The sequence below is a fragment of the Wyeomyia smithii genome, chromosome 1 (genome assembly GCF_029784165.1).
Source record: "Wyeomyia smithii strain HCP4-BCI-WySm-NY-G18 chromosome 1, ASM2978416v1, whole genome shotgun sequence".
Taxonomy (NCBI): domain Eukaryota; kingdom Metazoa; phylum Arthropoda; class Insecta; order Diptera; family Culicidae; genus Wyeomyia; species Wyeomyia smithii.
The window spans coordinates 35,917,713-35,936,484 of record NC_073694.1 but is presented as its reverse complement, the minus strand read 5'-3'; the positions used below and the strand labels follow the sequence as shown (position 1 = coordinate 35,936,484).

The 18,772-nt window shown below is 36.8% G+C and overlaps 4 non-coding genes across 4 annotated transcripts; 3 read left to right on the top strand and 1 right to left on the bottom strand.

Moving 5' to 3' along the window:
* Window positions 1–1,842: 1,842 nt before the first annotated feature.
* Window positions 1,843–1,914, bottom strand: Trnah-gug (transfer RNA histidin (anticodon GUG)). Its single transcript has one exon. It is a non-coding gene; the product is annotated as a tRNA-His (tRNA).
* A 619-nt stretch (window positions 1,915–2,533) lies between these two features.
* On the top strand, window positions 2,534–2,615 carry Trnas-aga (transfer RNA serine (anticodon AGA)). The gene has a single exon. It is a non-coding gene; the product is annotated as a tRNA-Ser (tRNA).
* Window positions 2,616–12,858: 10,243 nt separating this feature from the next.
* Window positions 12,859–12,930, top strand: Trnad-guc (transfer RNA aspartic acid (anticodon GUC)). The gene has a single exon. It is a non-coding gene; the product is annotated as a tRNA-Asp (tRNA).
* Window positions 12,931–16,004: 3,074 nt separating this feature from the next.
* Window positions 16,005–16,078, top strand: Trnan-guu (transfer RNA asparagine (anticodon GUU)). The gene has a single exon. It is a non-coding gene; the product is annotated as a tRNA-Asn (tRNA).
* Window positions 16,079–18,772: the final 2,694 nt, after the last annotated feature.

Sequence of the window (18,772 nt, the reverse complement as noted above, 5' to 3'; positions counted from 1 at the left end):
GTATAATAATACAATTTACTTTATTTTCGTTCTTGTTTTAGCCCAAGTGACAATGGGAAATATTAATGTCAACGTTGATGAGCTCAGTGGCTCACGCCTTGTCACATTCACTAATAAATCAAACAATGAAACTGAAAAATAACAAGAACTTGCATAAATACGACCGGATATTTCGGTAATTACACATTTCCCTATCTGGATTTGAAAATTATTAACTTTATTTAATCGCCCCACCAACTGGAAAAAAACGACAGATCAAACCTCAGCCTGGCAATAACAGCAGCAGCTACGTAACGGCAGGAACAGAACGTGGCACCAAAGCCGGTATCCCAAAAACTTTCCCAAGCTCTAATTTTGCTTATTTTATCAGTTCAGCACTGGAGTTGGCAGTTTTCTGGTTGCGGCCACTCTGCCCGCAGTCCCCCTAAGTTTTCCATCCCGGGGGCAAATCCACTCCAAGGGTTTTTCGGTACATTCCAGCTGCGGTGTAATGATGACGATGTGACGAATGCAATAAAAATATGCTTCTTATTTATATAATAAACTCCTGGAATAATTTCCTACTGTGGTGATAACCACTTGCCACACCATAACGTGGCCGGGCTCACAGACAAGCGGGCGTCGCAGATTACCGGTGGTGAACTAGGCACTGTGACAGCGCTGCCAGGTTTGTTTATCCGTGAAGTTCCACTAGTGGTGCGGGTTGGAGTCACTACCGGTAACATGCGCGGGGTGGACAAAAAGGAACAAACTGTCCATCTGGGGAAGACCTCTAGGCATAGCACCGCATCCGCTGGCAGCCGCTTCAAGAGCAATAGCGGCCCATTGACTGAGTGACGGGCAAAGGGTGAGTTCAGAATGTAAAGTTCATTGATGCGAAAAATGAAATTGTCCTTTTCAACACAAACTTTCTGACATGTTTTGTTTCGACTTGACTCCTGGCAGGAAGGCGCAGTGAGTGGTTAGACGGTAGAACCGGACCGGTGGCTTCGGATAACCCCGGTCTATGGACAACGAGTGCCTCCATCTATATTTAATTTGTACCGAAAACTGTAATTTTCATCTCTGAATTGGTGCCGGGAAGGAGGTGCAGGTTGTGGTAAGGGCAATGACAGGAAAGATGGAATGGAAAGTAGGTACAGTTTCCAGCTGCAGGTTCCGCAAAATTTGCACCGAACTTTAACTCTGATAATAGCATTTAACTTTTGGCCCCTCCTTCCGTTTCGGACGTTCGCTTGCTCGAAGCACCAGTATCCGTATTTCGTGCAGGTTATGGTTGAGGTTATGGTCATCGTCATCGCTGGGTGTCAACGAGCACCGAGTTTGTCACTATAAATCCCACTGCATATGTGCCAGTACCAGCAGCAGCAGCAGCAGTAGCAGGGTGGACCAGAGCCAGAGATAAATACGCAGTCTGGGAAGATGCCCCAGGAAGACATCAGCAGATGTCTTTCAGCTAAGTGCTTTCTGCCGATGCTGGATGTAGTCTCTAATGACTGTAAAGTTGCAGGTTTGTATCTCCCTTCGAACCGGTTGTAATGCCAAACGAAGCAAAACTAGAAGTTACTGTGCCAGAAACAGCAGTTCCTGTCTTCGATCGGACATCAGCCGGATGGAGTGGAAAGTTTGATCCGAACAGTTTATTGGCTTTGTATTGAAATGACCGAAATGGCAGTGGAAAATTTAACAGCTTTTGACATAACAATGTTGTCCTCACTATCATACTGTCAGAAGCATCACAATGTCAAAACTTTGACATGTAAATAGTAACAAAGTACATATTAATGAATATAATTTAAAATATAAAAAAGTAGCTTTCCACTCGTTTTAGGCGAACTGCATTGCCGTGACCAGGATTCGAACCTGGGTTACTACGGCCACAACGTAGGGTCCTAACCACTAGACGATCACGGCTGTTGGGAGAGCTGATGGGAATTTACCACCAGTAACCAATGACCGCCTGTAGAGCACAGCAACAACAATCAACAACCTACCGCCGGACTTGCCGCCATTGAACTTCGGCCGATGTGGCGCGGTAAAACTTGTCGAATGTTTGATTTGTTGCAATCGTGCGCTCGCGCTAGTAATCGAAGTAAGCCAAAAGGCGGCGACAACGGCGACGATTACCGTGTAGCAATCCCAAGAATTAAGCGATTGGCATCGCCACATCCGCCACTTGTGCATCTGAGAGGTGAAATAATCCGATCGGTATCACTTAAAGTGGGTACAACAAGTGACATTCTACTAGGTAGATTCGCTACCGTCTAGTGTTTTGAGTGGCGTCTTCGTTTCTCGGACGGGGGACGAGGTGTCGCAACAATTAACATTTTAGCTCAAAGTCGACGCCGTTCAGCGGCCCGGCACAGAAACCTCCCGTTCATTGGAACCGGTTTACGAATAGTAACAATGAGAGTAAAAATAAAAGTCGAAACTCTTCTCGGTTTCTGATAATCAGGCCAGTCACGAGCGCGCACGCGATTGTTTTTCAACGAAAGCTGCCTGTGGATTTACAGTCTGTCACCGGACGGCACAAGCAGTCGTGGCCGAGCGGTTAAGGCGTCTGACTAGAAATCAGATTCCCTCTGGGAGCGTAGGTTCGAATCCTACCGACTGCGGCACACAATCTACTTTTTTACTCTCAACTCAATACAAGACTGTGTGCGTTCGTATTTTGACGCCAAACCTCAAATAGCGAATCTAGAGCACAGGTGGCGCCGATTATCTTGTCTTGGACTTTACTTAGGAAGCAGCGATTCACCTTAATCTTGTTTTTTTTTCGTTGCTGTGTGACGACTGTGAACAGTGTTTTTTATTGGCAAAAGTTTGTCTGCGACTTTGTGCAGAACTAGCCCAACCTTAGCCGATGGCAAGTGTCTGCTGGTGGAATGTAAAATATTTTCATCGAATCTCACCTCTTTACCTCGGACCAGTTTTGTTTGCTGCAGCACACGCTGATAAGCAGCAGCAGCAGCAGCTTCGAGGGCGGGTTTTTATTTCCGAAGCTGAGCGAGAGCGCCACGATGGAAGCATCCTCGTTGCGGGCGAAAGTGGCAAAGTGAGAAACGAGTTGGCAACCGTACAAACGATGATGTTTAATTCAATCTTCGCTCGCCATGGTTGAACTCGAATACGGTTGACGTTTTTGTGTGGGTTTTGTGCACCGTGTGTTGCTGCCGAAGAACCCGGTGGGCATGGAAACAGTGACTGTAACTTGTTGATGTTTGAATATTTTATTTAGTTACATTTACTCTGCAAAAATATTCTGCTTATAAGAAATTAATGAAAATCAATAACAAAAAAAATTCCAGCCTAACGACAAGAACACGTTAAGACCCCGGATCCGGAAACAGCAATCAGACCCGCACGATACTCTCAAGGCCCGAGGGAGACAACCCAATATGCCAGTCCGTAATATCTTGGCCCAGCAGCGGAACATGTGCTTACCTATGGCAATGAAAACCATCATACAGTAAACCAGTGCTTTTAATGCAAAATATTATAGCTTTATGTTACATTTAGTTTCAGCTCGTAGTCGGCAGCGAGGATAAAAAATTTGCTTTTAGTTATTAAGATACTTTAGAAAGTAAGCTACCAGATATAATTGGCGCCGTTAAACATTAAATTGTATTTGTGCCGTGTCAAATAAATTATAGATGAACAAAAAAAAAAATAACAAAAAAAAAACCTTTGCATTGCGTAGTTGACGGTTATGTTGAGTCATATACAGTAATTCTTCTGACCCTAAACCTTCAAGCTTGTCATGTGTATTGTAAATCAAACGAAAATATATTCTAAAGCTGGTATTAGACGAAGCAAATATTTGCTATTTTTGGTACGATTTTTATTTGCACAAAATTAAATCTGTATTGAAAAATAGCAAATATTTGCTTCGTCTAATACCTGCTTAACTCATGCATATTTTTCTACCGTTGAAAAGTTTTGCCACGAATTTGACGATACTGCGAATTTGACCAAATGATATAATACGATTTTTTTGTTGGATGCCATACATGATAGGTATTTTAAGTAAAAAATATGCGATTTTCGGGTTTCATACAGATGAATAAACAAAAAAAAGTACGTTCATGATACATATATTTCTCCATAGCATTTTCGAGAACTTTCCTCAAGACAATAATATATGCAATATTAAATTTGATTTTGTTCTGCCCATTCTATAGATTAGTTGAAAGAGTCTAATACTTATTCATGTGGAACCGTGGAATCACTAGATTTTTTTATTTTTTAATCGACCAACCTGTTGGGAAATATGAGTGTTCGAATCTTCATTCTTAACTACCTGAATAATACGTTATTGTTGCTCCAAAATCAATGAAACATGCTTTTCACGATTCGTTTTCCACAAAATTATAACACAAACATATTGTTACATATAAGATACTTTTTTTGCCGATCCAGAAAAATGAGCAATTAAATTGAATACACCTGCAAAAAGGACACATCACTTTCTACAACTGAACGTATATTATGTTTAACTCAGAATTCTATTGAAGAAGCAGGAGAAAAGCGTTAATTTGGCGAGTAGAGGTAAAAACGACTGTTGATGAAATCGAAACAGCACTGTATAATAGTTGAAGAGGTTGTTTATCAGACACGATTACAAGGTTAATGTAGAATTACGACAGACTGTCTCACGTCAGTGTGTTTCTTGCAATATGTGGTCGTCCTTGAGTCGACGGCCAGTGTTCCTTTTTAACAAAGCTGGGAACTAGTCAAATTATGCCCTTTTTCCCGTTTTTCGGTAGTAAAATTGCTTTGTGATTTCCAGTGCGGTTCGCCAGTTACTTCTACTTTTTCATTCGCTATAGGAGGCAACATTCGAGTGTGCGGGTGATACAGCAAAAACCATACAAAAATATATTTGAAATCGCCGCCTGCTGCGCTATGTAGGCTATGCTAGGCGTACAGACGCCAGGCACAACAGATATTAGGCATAATGGATACGAGACATATTGCCACAAGGCATAAAAGACGCAAGGTCGAATGGATACAAGGCGGAATGGACGCGAGGCTGAATAAACGCGAGGCCGAAAGGACACGAGGTACAATGGACGCGAGGCCGAATGGACGCGAGGCCAAATCGGAAATTTGGAAGGTCGACACTTTATCGACTTTTGAGTGGGACTACGTCTTTGTTCACTATACTGGGATGCATTCTGTAAAATTGGATTTTAAACTAGCAAATGTTGCGTCAGACTTCAAATGTTAATACCAGCATAACCACATGATGGATAACAATAACCGGTTGTCGGATAGATAAAATGTATAAAAATTTTGTAATATGCTAGTTATCACTCTAATTTCTTTGCTAAGCGGTAAAATTGATAAAACGTTTCAATAATAAATTTACGTCAACAACGAACCAAATAAATGCGAGCATACCTAGCACAGACGACGTGAATGGACACCAACCGTTCCCTGTGATATTCTCTGTATCAATATCGAAAAAAAATTGACAGAGTCTCCCCGTCCCGATAGGTCAATTTGTTTTTGCTACCATGAGCTCAGACTAATATGATGTCTCGAAGGTAAAAGTTTTCCAAAAAGTTTGAAACAATTCCCATTCTTGAACAATTTCTAAACCTGCTTTCAGAACCTAATGAAAACTGATGTCTTGAAAGAAAACATGGCGGTAAAAGCAACAGTACCAGTGGAGTAAAGAACCGCAGGTCTCTCGTCGTCTATGATTGCAGTGGTACACTTTTGTTCGTACATTTCTATACGTGTGCAATCGAGGAAAACCTGCAATGCTGCTGTTGATGGTGATTGAAAGTTTATCTTATAAATATGATTACCATATATTACTCACCAAGAATTGTAAATTTTTGCAACGGATATTTATTTATTTTTATCTTAGATATTCAGAATAATCGTGACCGAATAGTATCGAGAGAGTAAATTCCCAAATATACACATTCACAGAAGAGTAAGAGCCGGCGAATGCTTGTGAATTTTTGGTTTATTTACTTAGATTCATTCAGAATCTCTTTTTCCATTTAAAAATTGTTAGATGATAAATTATTATTCTAAGCTTTGCCATAATCAGGGATGGTATTCTACGCGATTTTTCGAGACTCGTAAGTAATCTACGTAGAAAACTGTATTCTACGATTTCTACGGTAGACAACCTCTTGCAAGTAGAAAATTCTCAAACACTCCAAAATTCACAGTATGAGTCATAAAATGCCATTCGCTGCGCTGATTAGGTGTATTTAAGTAACGGGAGAATTAATATAACAAAAAAAAAAAAGAAACACGAAGAAGCAAGGAAGTGTTTTTCCGAACTACTTTGTGATTATGGCGAAACAAGCAATGATGAAGAAACTCAAAAAGGTAAACAAGGTTTTTACTCAAAAATTTCAATCGTAGTTCACGGTTCAACAACATATTTGTTGTCATCCAAAAATGCTAATGAAAGCAAAATCGCATAATATACGTCACATACAAAATCAGTGTAACAGCAAAGGTGCATCTTAGGCCTGATTTCTACAGAACTATGCTATCGCTGTCAAATCTCATATACTGTGGCGCCAGCACTGAATTGGAGTTCGGAAGTCGGACTTCCGACTTCCGAACTTTCTTTTGATTTCACAAACACATAGAACAACTGCGTGTTCACACAACATGGACTGCGGGACTGATATCAATGTATTTGTTTTTGTAAACCGGATTGACAGTGCAGTGGCGGCTGAGATGGTTGCAGTATTGCGAGAACATCAAAAATAAACGTCGGAAGTGAGCCTAACTGGCAGTTTATCTATGACGTTTTGATAATTTTTATTTAAATGCACAATATTTAGAGCGAACCCAACATCTCAACGGTGCATGGTTCTCCTGTCATATATAAATATAAAAAAGCCCACCAAAAATAAAAACAAATTCAATCGATGGAGATTAAAAGCAAGGATTTTAACTGTCAAATTCGTTCTCAATTCACACAAAATAATTATCACAATTATATTTTTAAACTTAAATTTCGTTTATTCTTAATGTAATTCACCACAAAAATTCCTTTGCAGGTTTTCGTAGAATACTCGTAGAATACTCGTTTTTGGTTAGGTATTCTACCAGAGGTATTCTACGTAGAAAACTCGTCGAAAACTACATGGGGTTTTCTACATGACATCCCTGACCATAATGAACGTATATATGCTGTCTTCGTAATACAGCGAATGTAATTGTAGGATTGTAGGATTGGATTGCTACGATTTTTTGCTGGAACTAGTCAATAATTTTGTTTAAAATATCTTCTTATGTTTGCCAATTAATGAACCTTTGTAAGGGCTTCCATATTATTTTGAAAGTAAGATCCAAATTATAGATTTGATTTAACCAGAGGTAAATAAGACAAAACCATTCATTATGATAACGTAAGAAATATTGGATTTGGTTTTTGAGGATATAAAGTTAATTCTGACTTTGACGCATTATGAGAAATTCTTGGTGCTTCTTTAACAAGCACGATATGCTTGTGCCTTGTCAAATACATATTGTTTGCACAAAAAAATACTACAGGCATAATATCGTCAGATATAAACGATATTCTTTCGAGTGTTGTTGAATATATTTCAAAAATTGATTTCCATGGGAGGCTGAAAATAAAAATACGTTAAGTCGCTGAGCAAACACATTGATTCTGTCTTCGGAATCTGTATTTTGTAACAAAAAATCCCCTAATTACAGTGTTTAGTCCCACGTCACCATTTCATACAACCCTAGGGCTGTATACCTTGTAATATTTGAAAATTCGAATGCTTGAGATTACCGATAGATAGGCAATTGAAAAAATAAACGTAAACTCTAACAAATAAAAACGGTGTGGATGTGAAAACTCGTAAAGAGAAACCGTCGAATTGTCGCAGAGTTGAGTGAAAAAGTTGCATAAAAAATAAATGTAATATCGAAAATCCGAAAAGACGCGTTGATTAAGGAGACGAATGGATAAAAAAAAGGCCGAGAAACCGAACAACGAAGAAATAACACACGTCAAAGTCAAGGTCAAAAGTAACAAAAGTCACAAGAGTTAAAAAGGTTATAAAAGTCGCGAGAGTAACAAAAGTCAGACAAGTTACAAATATCACAGAAATCAGCAAAGTCACAAATTTCACAAATGCCAAAAAATCAGAATAGTTTTAAAAGTCATAGTTTTGAAGTCATAAAAGAATCAACAGTCATAAAAATCATGAAAATCATAGCAGTCATATAGTCATAGTCATTTAGTCATATAGTCGTAAAAACATAACAGCATAAACTCATAAAGACGTAAAGACATAAAGACATAAAGACATAAAGACATAAAGACATAAAGACATAAAGACATAAAGACATAAAGACATAAAGACATAAAGACATAAAGACATAAAGACATAAAGACATAAAGACATAAAGACATAAAGACATAAAGACATAAAGACATAAAGACATAAAGACATAAAGACATAAAGACATAGAGACATAAAGACATAAAGACATAAAGACATAAAGACATAAAGACATAAAAACATAAAAACATAAAGACATAAAAACATAAAGACATAAAGACATAAAGACATAAAGACATAAAGACATAAAGACATAAAGACATAAAGACATAAAGACATAAAGACATAAAGACATAAAGACATAAAGACATAAAGACATAAAGACATAAAGACAAAAAGACATAAAGACATAAAGACATAAAGACATGAAGATATAAAGACATAAAGACATAAAGACATAAAGACATAAAGACATAAAGACATAAAGACATAAAAACATAAAAACATAAAAACATAAAGACATAAAAACATAAAGACATAAAGACATAAAGACATAAAGACATAAAGACATAAAGACATGAAGACATAAAGACATAAAGACATAAAGACATAAAGACATAAAGACATAAAGACATAAAGACATAAAGACATAAAGACATAAAGACATAAAGACATAAAGACATAAAGACATAAAGACATAAAGACATAAAGACATAAAGACATAAAGACATAAAGACATAGAGACATAAAGACATAAAGACATAAAGACATAAAGCCATAAATACATAAAGACATAAAGACATAAAAACATAAAGACATAAAGACATGAGGACATAAAGACATAAAGACATAAAGACATAAAGACATGAAGACATAAAGACATAAAGACATAAAGACATACAAGCATTAAGAAATGAAGACGTTAATACATAATGTCAATAAAACACAAAGACATAAAGACATAAAGTCATAAAGACAAAAGGACTTAAATTTATAAAGACATAATTACGAGAAGTCATATAATTATCAATCATAAAGTCATAAAATCTAAAAACCTTTAAGCCTGAAAATCTTTAAATCTGAGAGTATTAAAATCTAAATGTTCTAAAGTCTAAAAGTCAAAAAGACTAAAAGTTCTAAAGGCTAAGAATCTAAGAGTCTAAACGTCTAAAAGTCTAATAGTCTAAAAGTCTAAATTATGACTGTCTTAAGGTCTAAAACTGTAATATTTGAAAATTCGAATGCTTGAGATTACCGATAGATAGGCAATTGAAAAAATAAACGTAAACTCTAACAAATAAAAACGGTGTGGATGTGAAAACTCGTAAAGAGAAACCGTCGAATTGTCGCAGAGTTGAGTGAAAAAGTTGCATAAAAAATAAATGTAATATCGAAAATCCGACATAAAGACATACAAACATTAAGAAATGAAGACGTTAATACATAATGTCAATAAAACACAAAGACATAAAGACATAAAGTCATAAAGACAAAAGGACTTAAATTTATAAAGACATAATTACGAGAAGTCATATAATTATCAATCATAAAGTCATAAAATCTAAAAACCTTTAAGCCTGAAAATCTTTAAATCTGAGAGTATTAAAATCTAAATGTTCTAAAGTCTAAAAGTCAAAAAGACTAAAAGTTCTAAAGGCTAAGAATCTAAGAGTCTAAACGTCTAAAAGTCTAATAGTCTAAAAGTCTAAATTATGACTGTCTTAAGGTCTAAAACTTCTGAATGCCAAAATTCTAAAAGTTTAAAAGTCTAAAAGTCTAAAAGTCTAAAAGTCTAAAAGTCTAAAAGTCTGGAAGTCTGAAAGTCTAGAAGTCTAAAAGTCTAAAAGTCTAAAAGTCTAAAAGTCTAAAAGTCTGAAAGTCTAAAAGTCTATAAGTCTATAAGTCTAAAAGTCTAAAAGTCTAAAAGTCTAAAAGTCTAAAGGTTCAAAAGTCTGAAAGTCTAAAAGTCTAAAAGTATAAAAACCTAAAAGTCTAAAAGTCTAAAATTCTAAAAGTTCAAAAGTCTAAAAACCTAAAAGTCTAAAAGTCTAAAAGTCTAAAAGTCTAAAAGTCTAAAAGTCTAAAAGTCTAAAAGTCTAAAAGTCTAAAAGTCTAAAAGTCTAAAAGTTCAAAAGTCTAAAAGTCTGAAAGTCTAAAAGTCTAAAAGTTTAAAAGTCTAAAAAGTCTGAAAGTCTAAAAGTCTAAAAGTCTAAAAGTCTAAAAGTCAAAAAGTCTAAAAGTCAAAAAGTCTAGAAGTTCTAAAGTCCAAAAGTCTAAGAGTGTAAAAAAGTCTAACAGTCTAAATGTCCTAATGTCTATAAGTCTAAAAGTCCGAGAGTCTACAAGTAATAAGTCCTAAAGATCTCAAGTCTAAAAGTCTAAGATTCTAAGAGTTTAAACGTCTCAAAGTTTAAATTCTAAATGACTCAAACCTATAAGTTTAAAAGTTTTTAAGTCTTAAAGTCTAAACGCTAAAAGTCTATAAAAGTCTAAATATCTGTAGGTTTTAAAGTCTATAAGTTCAAAATTTCTAAAGTATAAAAGTCCAAAAGTCTTATAGTTTAAACATCTCAAAGTCCAAAAGTCTAAATGTCTAAAAACCTGAAAGTCTAAAAGTTTTAAAGTCTAAAAATCTTAAAGTCTTAAGGTCCAAATTTCTTAAAGTCTAAAAGTTTTGAAGACTAAAAGTCTAAAAATATAAAAGTCCAAAAGTCTCAAAGTGTTAAAGTCTAAAAGTCTAAAAGTCTAAAAGTCTGAAAGTCTAAAAGTCTGAAAGTCTAAAAGTCTAAAAGTCTAAAAGTCTAAAATTCTAAAAGTCTCCAAGTCTAAAAGTCTAAAAGTTTAAAAGTCTAAAAGTCTAAAAGTCAAGGGTCTAAAAGTCTGAAACTCTAAATGTCTAAAAGTCTATAAGTCTAAAAGTCTATTAGTCTAAAAGTCTAAAAGTCTAATAGTCTTAACGTCTCAAAGTCTAAATTCTAAATGTCTAAAAAGCTAAAAGTTTGAAAATTCTACAGTCTAAAATGCTAAAAGGCTAAAAGTCTAAAAAAGTCTTAAAGTCTATAAGTCTAAAAGTTCTAAAGTCTAAGAGTCTAAACGTCTCAAAGTCTAAAAGTCTAAATGTCTAAAAGTCCTAAAGTCCTAAAGTCTCAAAGTCTAAAAGCCTAAAATTTTAAAAGTTTAGAAGTCTAACATTCTAAAAGTCTAAAAGCCTTAAAGTCTAGAAGTCTAAAAGCCTTAAAGTCTAAAAGTCTAAAAGTCTAAAAGTCTAAAAGTCTAAAAGTCTAAAAGTCTAAAAGTCTAAAAGTCTAAAAGTCTAAAAGTCTAAAAGTCTAAAAGTCTAAAAGTCTAAAAGCCTAAATGTCTAAAATTCTAAAAGTGTAAAAGTTCTAAAGTCCAAAAGTCTAACAGTCTGAAAAAAGTCTAACAGTCCAAAAGTCTAAAAGTCGAAATGTCTAAAAGTCTAAAAGTCTAAAAGTCTAAAAGTCTAAAAGTCTGAAGGTCCAAAAGTTTAAAAGTCTCAATGTCTGAAAGTCTTAAAGTCTAAAAGTCGTCAAGACTAAATATTTAAATGTCTGAAAGTCTAAAAGTCTGAGAGTCTAAAAGTTGTAAAGTCTTAAATCCTCAAACTCTCAAAGTCTAAAATTCTTAAAAACATTAAGTCATAAAATCATAGAAATATAAAGTCATATGGTCATAAGATTGCAAAATTCTACAGTAATAAAGTCTAAAAGTCTAAAGTCATAAAGTCTGAAAGTTCTCAAGTATAAAAGTTATAAAATCACAAAGTCTGAAAAACAAAAAGTCTAAAATTCTAGTCGTTTAAATAATCCACTTATTTCTCATCAAATTTTATCTTATCTTATGAAAGACATTACATTTTTTTTGTGTCCAGCTTGCGTCTTTTTGTTGTTATTTTATTTCTAATGTTTCGGTCATCAACCATTTTGTCTTGCGTTGAACTTAATTTCGAAATATATATTGAGATTTGACTGTATGTGATTATTATGCTTGTTTTTATTACTATTTTTTGCAATGTTCATTTTTTTTGCATAGAAACATTAATGCAATGAGCAGTTCGATCGTCTTTTCTTGATCTTGAAGTAAGTTTGTGAAATCGAAATACAGGTCGGACCCGATTATCCGGGATTTTATTTTTTTGGTGTTCGTTTTTAAATTTCATTCCGAAATTTCACCTGTACCATTCCTTTTGGCATATTTATCAATATTACCATTGACGCGACTTCCGGCTCGTTTGGGACATGTCGGAATTAAGTGAAAATAATCGATGTCCAAGTTTTTTTTTGCTACTCAAGATTTCACCCCTTTCCGCCTCAGAAATAAACGCAATCATACAAGCAAAACAAAAAGAGGCAATATTTATTTTTAGTTCGATAATCGCAAATCTGAATGATTTCTCTGTGATTCGATTATCCGGAATGATTTGTTTTATATTCGGGATAATCGAGTCCTACCTGTAATCGTTAACCGTTAATAGGCATGACAAAAAAATTGGATGTTTTTATTGTTCAAGCAAAAAACCGCATGATAGTAATTATTCTATACTAAATATTCACAGTCCTCGATAGTATAGTGGTCAGTATCCCCGCCTGTCACGCGGGAGACCGGGGTTCGATTCCCCGTCGGGGAGTATCTTTTATTTTTGTCTTTTCGTCGATGCGGAATGACTACAAATGAATAAAGCCTGAAAGTAGGGAAAAAATCTGACCAAGATTAGATTTCTTTCAAGAATACAGGCATAATTAACTAATTAATCATATATTCAGCGTTTCGTTTTTTTTTTTTCAAAAGATGGAAATGGTATCAGCAAAATGCAAATGTTGTTTCTTGTTTTTTCAACATTCCAGCATGACAAATAATGGCGCACATTCAACCCAATCATCCAACCGGCAACACCCCTTTCATCAAACCCATCAAAAGCAGATTAAAAACGAATCCCTTTCGGAACTGCCACCTCAGCGTCCGTCGAATGAACCGAAAAACAAAACCACGCTCGATGCCTGAAAGGGCGAAAAAGTGAGCACTGATAAGCATAATAAAGCAATCATTAATACTAATTTGTGTGCCTTTTTCTTCGGTAGGAGTTTTTTTTCGCACTTCAAAATCACCGTCCTCCACCGCCACCTTTTTTCGTAAACATCGGCGACGATAAAATTAGGAGAAAAAATTAAGGACCAGAAAACGTGCTCGCGTCTGCAACCAGCCTGCTCCCGCAGCCAGGAAATCGCGGTAATCAGAATCAGAACCGCACCTTACGTCATGTCCCAGCACTTTTTCTGTAGGAAATGACTTGCCAACGACAGTGTTAAGAGCGAGCAAGGGTAGGGAGAGCGGTGCAATTATTTATACAAATTGAGTTATTTGTCACGAGTTTTTTTCTTGTTGCGGCTCTTGCCTGACTAAGATTTTGTGTAGCAAGCAAGTATGGGCAACGAAAAGGACTCCATTCGAGCGATAAGGATTTGCTTTGCTGAAAGCTTAGAAAAACCTCCGGCCCGAACATGAGAGAAAAGGGCAGTTTAATCCAATTTTCTGTTTCTTAAAATTATTTAATTTGTTTTTATACTTTGTGTCTGGTACACGGAGTTTTCCCCCTTTCGCCCGCCGGATTGGGGTTGAATGCATATTCATCGAAGGGTTGTGTTTTTGCTGCTGCCAAACCGAGCCAACGGCGCAAAACTGGACAGGACTGGAGACTGATGGTGATGATGTGATAAAAGAAGGAATTAATTTTGCTTTTCTTAGCCGAACTCGTAAACAGTGACAATAATCACTGGCCGATGGCTTCCAAGGAGCCGGATTTAATTGGAGGAAATATTTCTTTGCCTTTTATTGCCAAACCGAAGATGTTTCTGATTCTGAGCGGTCACAGACGGGAACGAGAAGGACTATCTACTGACCAGCTCTGGTGGGGATTTCTCAACAGTCAATTGCCTGAAAGTCTGTTCGGTTCGGATCTATGATCTCCGTGTGCCTTCTTGTAGCAACTTTTTGATGAGCTCCAGCAAATTTCGTCCCATCTCCGGTTCACTCGCTCGCGCACCGGTTCCGAGAAACACGCCATAATAAGGAGAATTTTAATTTCACAAATAAGAGTGAAATATTTCGATACATAACCGGCAGCGCCGGTCAGTAGACCGGAATTATCCCATCTCTCAACACCATCAACAAAGCTTCTTACACGTTATCCCTAGGCTCTCATGTGACACAACAACAAATAAGCAGATGCAAAACCAGAAAGTTTGCCGTCTTCCTTCGAAACCGGGCCGCCTTCGAACAGGAGAAAGGAATTTTAATCAAAATATGTTACTGAAACTGAAACATCCTCCCTGGGACAAAGAGGAAACAACGGTTTTAAGATGATGATGTCCACTTCTTAACACTGACCAGCAGCAGCCTGTCTCACATGTCCGGTACTACGAACCGTATTCGAACTCGTAAAATCTTATTAACAACACTGTAGCAGCAATCGGGAAGGCGTTTCGGTGTTTTAATTTGCCTTTTCCTGCGATGGAAGAAGATAATAATCAGTTCCCGACACGAGGATTGGACGGAGTTCGTTCGATGACCAGTTTAATGAAATTCCTTGCCAATCCTCCCGGTCGTTGTATTAGCATTTTGGGCTGCGGAGGCGAAGAAGTGGGAAAGCTTCCCGCCTACTGAGCTAGCGCCCGCTCAAACAACGATTTGACGAAGAAATTATGCAGAAATAATTGCAGTTATTACTGCCGGTAATGGGAGCAGTACTTGGCTGTCGCTGGCAGCAGACCGTTTATTAGGTGGAAATTGTTTTGGTTTATTTAGCAAGTTGATAGTTACCGGTATTTTTATCTTCGCGTTGATTTAGGCCATAAGGAGATTTCACTCTAGAAGTGTCGGAAAGAGGTAATACCAAAAAAGTTAAAAACTGATACAAACATTTTTTTAAGGTAGTCTTGAAACTGTTCGATGTGAACTAATCTTTTGGAAGTCTTTTAAAGACGTACAATAAATAACAATAAATTCACCTAATATTAAACCAAAAGATCCAGTCAGAACAGATTTCCCAAAGGTGAGCCACTCTTCACCGGGTCTGCAGCGTGTACTTTCTACCAAGCAGTAAAGACATCTTTTTCCTCTTCGAAGTCAACCGTCACCCTGCCCGAAATTAACCTTTCCCTTCAAGCGCATGTCTACTGATATGCTTTCCGTTTGCGTCGTCACCGTCGTCGTTAGAAAGTCGAGAAGAGATCATGTATCAAATGTACACCGGAATCTCCCAAAGTCCCACAAGTTATCAAAGTACATAAAAAGCGGCGACCGCACAAACAGCAGACGTTTTCCATCTCCTGGTCTTGCAGCCACGATTGTTCCCAGCTACACTACCTTAACATGTGCCACAATGCCAGCTGCAGGGACCGGAAAAAATGCCTGCAAAGTGAAATCCCGCTGGTACCGCACAGAAGACAGTTTTCCCCGTGAAACTAATTATTGGTGATTAATTCAATTTCACCGTCGTCGTCGTCGTCGTTGTCGGTGCTGTCGGAGTAAGTAGCAGCTGAGAAAACTCTCCCAAGGCGAGAACAAGTCAGGCGAAAAGTTAGTCTTTTTTGCCCGTGTGTGGATTAAGTCGAGAGGGGAAGGAGGGTTTCAAGGTAAAACCATGTTTGTGGCCGCGGTTGATACGCGTATGTCACGGGAATTTGTCAGTGCATTTTTCAACAGGCCTCCGTGGCGCAATCGGCTAGCGCGTTCGGCTGTTAACCGAAAGGTTGGTGGTTCGAGCCCACCCGGGGGCGACTTTTTTCAGTATTGATTATTGTTTTAGTACATATCATTTATCAGTATTTACCATTGTTTTGTCGATTGTTGCTTGTTATCCGTAGTATTTTGAATAGATTTACCGGGATAGGATTCTTCTACAGTCATGAATACAGAACAAAACAAATTGTCGCTCGCCATCAAGCACCCAAATCATTCATCACCAGTCCTTCTGCCGCAGTATCGAGTAAGAGTATTCTTAACTAATAAGCGAACCCGAAGGGCAATACATACGTACTTCCGTTACGCTTCCAGTGAAACTAAAAATCATTTTTCCCGTCCCACTGCGGAATGCACATAGATTTGAGCCAAAATGCACTTGAAAAACCACAAGCCAAAAATGTCTTACAGCAAGGTACTTTCCGTCAACCGATCTAGCATTAAACCTCCCTTCTCAATACCCCCCCCCCCCCCTCACAGCAACTGTCTTGTTCCAAACTATGCGACACAAACAAACCGCATGAGAAACTATTTTACCCTCATTTGTAAGTTACGTAATTGATTTGTTCGCCGGATTAAGTGCATGACGAAATTGCATTAATTTTATTTCTGCTTCTGGTCTGGTTTGGGCCGGCCCGGATTGCGACGCAAATGCAGTCTCTAATCTACCTACTAGTAGTGTGGAAAGTGACAAACACATGAACCACACATTTGGAGTTTCCACCGAGAGTGAATGAGGCAAGAGGCCCGTCGTAAAATGAATATTGTTACTGAATAAGCGAGATTTTTCGATCCTGGTTTTGGGACCGGTTGGAAATCTGGACGCAAACGGGAGATAATCAATCATTTTTATAGGTTTTTCGCTGTAGGTTTTGCTGTCAGTAGTTGGACTGTTCCAATAATTGATTGTTGCCGGGAGCATATTATTATAAGTTTGACTCTTTCGGAATGCGTTTTTCCTTTGTTTGGGAAACATGGGAAGTGGTGGGGGGTAGGCAAAGCCAATCAATTAGTTTTGAAGGAATTTCAGGAATCGAGCGGGCCTGCTTTTACTGTTGTTTGACAGTTTTACTGGCACTGTGATTGTTTTATGATTTTTTGGCCGACAATCTTTACCGCTGCATATGGCCTTTGCCCTTTACAAGTAGCTTAGATCCACTTCATAAATTGTTGATAGGATAGGGAATTGGTTTTGGCTATAAAAAATCTAATAAAAAAGATTGAGCTGGAATATACATTTTGAATACGAAAGCAAAATTATAAAGATTACAATGCCACGAAACGTAGTATCTGTAAAATAGATAAAATATGATATAAACAATCTTTTATTTCTGAATATTTTGAGTAAAAAAACTAAACATTATCATAAAAACCAAATTGTTTATGAGGCATAGCAAATCAAATCAAAAGTGTCTATTAAATATAAATAAAATCAGATATCATAAATTCTTGTAGCATTTCAAATATCAAGTATCAAAGCCCTGAAACACCTCTGTCCTACAATACCGAGATCCTTATGTTTCAAAATTCTAATGTCCTAAAATTATGTGTATAATACGATACTTAGATTCTCAAATCCCAATTTCCCTAAATGTAGAGATCTTAACATCCTGAGATTTAAAAAAACTATAATATCACAATACTAAAATCCTAAAATCATACGGACAATACCTACAATTCTTTTATTCATTAAATCCATGTAAATTTAGATCATAACATTCGGAATCTTAGTATCTCACCGACCGTTGCGACTTGAAGGAAGGAAAAATAATTTGATCTTGCTTTTTCTTTAGCTCAGTGGAAAAAGATGGCGGAAGGACTCAGGATGGACGGATCGGGCTTGGGGACACATTACTGGAGGATCAATCTTATCTTTGTGACATGGTGAAAGGTTAATAAATAATAAACGAAAAATCAACTTCCAACGCGGAAAATTCCCACTGAACTGATATTTCAGTAAATTAACGGACGTTTGCTGGAAATTCAGTAATAGTCCGTCAAACATGAACGACGTTTCACATTGCTGAAGACTCAGCAAATACCGTCAAAAAGAAGACATTTCAGTAAAAAAAAGTTTAGTGTGCAGACTGGATCAAAATCCGCACAGTCCGTAAGTACGTATGGATATAGAAGTACAAAAATGAACATCTTTTTTTCCGAATTTATCTTGAAACTCACGAATAAATATATTTTGATGTACAATTGATTCCTAGGGTCTTACACGGTTTTCTAATTTTTAAACATCAGCTTGAATAGTGCGGTTTTCTGGGAGAAACATGATTTCTAGAAAATGTCTCTCGTTGTCCTTCGATTTCTAAATAAAGAATAAAAAACTGCTCGAAATGCCTTAAATGACAGTTCTCTCACATACTGTACATAGGCGAGCTGGCATTTAAGGGGTTATATACCTTTTTAGTTTTCAAAAAACCGAAAAAAATTTATTGTATTATCTTCAAAAACAACATCTTGAGAACATTTTCACAAATTTTCATAAAGATCTGAGCAATAGGAAGAAAGTTAGAGCGATTTGCAGCGCGCCTCGCCACGGCCGCATAAGCTAAACTTGAAACTTTACACGCGATTATCTCGGAATAGTGTTTTCCGAAAAATGACTTTGCCGTGATCCTGAATGCGGGAAAACTTCTGAACCGATTCCCTTCATCTTTTTTTAAATTTTCGTTATTAAATTCGCCGGTCCTCGAACGATCGCTTTTCGAAACATACAGTTACAT